This window comes from Eretmochelys imbricata, unplaced genomic scaffold (assembly GCF_965152235.1).
Source record: "Eretmochelys imbricata isolate rEreImb1 unplaced genomic scaffold, rEreImb1.hap1 Scaffold_41, whole genome shotgun sequence".
In the NCBI taxonomy this organism is placed as follows: domain Eukaryota; kingdom Metazoa; phylum Chordata; order Testudines; family Cheloniidae; genus Eretmochelys; species Eretmochelys imbricata.
In genome coordinates, this window is record NW_027554353.1 from 1 (window position 1) to 2156 (window position 2156).

The following is a 2156-nucleotide window of genomic DNA, read 5'->3' on the forward strand; positions in this document are numbered from 1 at the left end:
TCAGGCTCTGGCTGTGGTCAAAGAGATCCACGACCGTCACGTTGGTGCCCGGGTGGGTCTGTGCCAGGGAGAGACGGGTAAGAGCCCAGCCCTGCCCCCCTCTGCTCTGCCGGTGCCCCTCACTCCCGACCCGCAGCCCCCTGCTCCGCCGGTGCCCCTCACTCCCGACCCGCAGCCCCCTGCTAGCCCAGCCCTGCCCCCCCTCTGCTCTGCCGGTGCCCCTCACTCCCGACCCGCAGCCCCCTGCTCCGCCGGTGCCCCTCACTCCCGACCCGCAGCCCCCTGCTCCGCCGGTGCCCCTCACTCCCGACCCGCAGCCCCCTGCTAGCCCAGCCCTGCCCCCCCTCTGCTCTGCCGGTGCCCCTCACTCCCGACCCGCAGCCCCCTGCTCCGCCGCTGCCCCTCACTCCCGACCCGCAGCCCCCTGCCAGCCCAGCCCTGGGCTCCCCCCACAGCTCTGTTGATTCCTGCGTGGGTGGGGATTGGAGAGAACTGATTTCACTTGGCATTTATCTTCAGAGTTTAAAACAAACTTTGCACTCAGACAGACTCAAGCCGCTTGCCAGGCCCAGTCTGTGTTACAGGAGGGAAACTGAGGCAGGGAGAGAGGAAGGACATGCCTGAGGTCACACAGTGCGTGGGGAATGGAACCCAGGCGTCCGAGCCCCACCCTGCTCTGAGCCCCCAGAGTGGAGCCGGGAGAGAACCCAGGAGTCCTGGCTCCCAGCCCCCCCTTCCTCTAACCCACCAGATCCCACTCCCTTCCCAGAGCCGGGGAGAGAACCCAGAAGTGCTGAATATCTGGTCTAACTCCTACACCCCACTGCCCATGTTCCCCTCACGCCAAGGGTGTCTCTGGGTTGTTTTTCTACCTGCTTGTTTCGCTCCAGGGCCCTGAGTCAGCTGGGCTGGGGCTGGCAAAATCCACCCTCTGCTCATCTGCCCCTGTCCCGCCCACAGCTGGGAGAGAACCCAGGAGTCCTGGCTCCCAGCCCCCCCCCAACCACTAGGCCCCACTCCCCCCCCCTCCTCCGAGCCGGGGAGAGACCCAGGCGCCCGGGGTGGGGACCCAGGCGTCCGGCGGACCTGGTTGATGAAGTGCAGCAGCGGGCTGAAGTCCGAGGGGCTGTCGAAAAGGCCGTGCACGACCACGACCGGCTTGTAGGCGGCGCCGAGGGGGAGGAGGAGGAAGAGGGGGGCCAGCGCCCCCCAGATCCTCTGGGGTCGGCTCATCGTCCTGGAATCCCACCAAGGCGCAGGGGGGTCTGGGCAGGAGAGAGAGAGACAGTTTAAGGTGCACCCCCCCAAATTCACCTCCCCCTCCACTGCACCCCCGTTTTGCAAGCAGGGAGGAGAGAACCCAGGCGTCCGGGCTCCCAGCCCCCCTGCTCTAACCCACCAGCCCCCTCTCCCCTCCCAGAGCTGGGAGAGAACCCAGGCGTCCGGGCTCCCAGCCCCACCCCCGAACCACTAGACCCCCCTTTCCTCCCCTCCCCGCGCCGCGCCGGGGTGGGACCCAGGAGTCCGGCTCCCAATGGGGGTGCAATGCAGGTCAGTTCACCCCCTTTCTCAGACCCCCCCCCGCTACGGAGAAGGGGCCCTTTGAGGGTCACCCCCACTGCAAAGTTTCTAGCCCCCCCGCCTCTGTGCCCCCCCCGCTTTGCCCCCCTGCAGCCAGGCGGGTCCCCCGTAATGCACCCGGGGGCTCCGGGGAGGACCCCAAAATCCCCCGTACCCCGGGGGGGATTTCAGCCCCTCCCTCTTTCAGGGGCCAGGGCGCCTGGATCCTCTCCCCGCCCCCCCTTGAATGCACAGCGGCGGCCCCTCCCCCACGGCCGGGGGGCGGATCTCACCCCGCGATCCGGCCGGTCCCTTGTTTACTTCCCGCGCCCCCCCCGCCCCGCGTCAGTTCCGGAAGTCGCCCCCGGCAACCGCGCAGGCTTCCCTAGCAACGGATGTCTGAGAATTCCACGGCCCCCCCCGCCCTGGATGCCCCCCGCCGGAGCTGGCAGAGAACCCAGGAGTCCTGGCTCCCAGCCCCCCCTGCTCTAAGCCACCAGCCCCCGCTCCCCTCCCAGAGCTGGGGAGAGAAAGAACCCAGGAGTCCTGGCTCCGAGCCCCGCCCCCACTCTAATACACTAGCCCACACTCCCCTC

General features: G+C 68.5%; 1 long non-coding RNA gene across 2 annotated transcripts; it reads right to left on the reverse strand.

Moving 5' to 3' along the window:
• LOC144258847 (uncharacterized) lies at nucleotides 1-1891 on the reverse strand. 2 transcript variants are annotated; one of them, XR_013344801.1, is made up of 3 exons: nucleotides 1854-1891; nucleotides 1087-1265; nucleotides 1-58 (listed from the first exon to the last, which is right to left on the reverse strand). It is a non-coding gene; the product is annotated as an uncharacterized LOC144258847 (long non-coding RNA). The 2 variants fall into 2 exon arrangements; XR_013344800.1 differs by lacking the exon at nucleotides 1854-1891 and adding an exon at nucleotides 1736-1831.
• Between the last annotated feature and the right edge of the window lie 265 nt (nucleotides 1892-2156).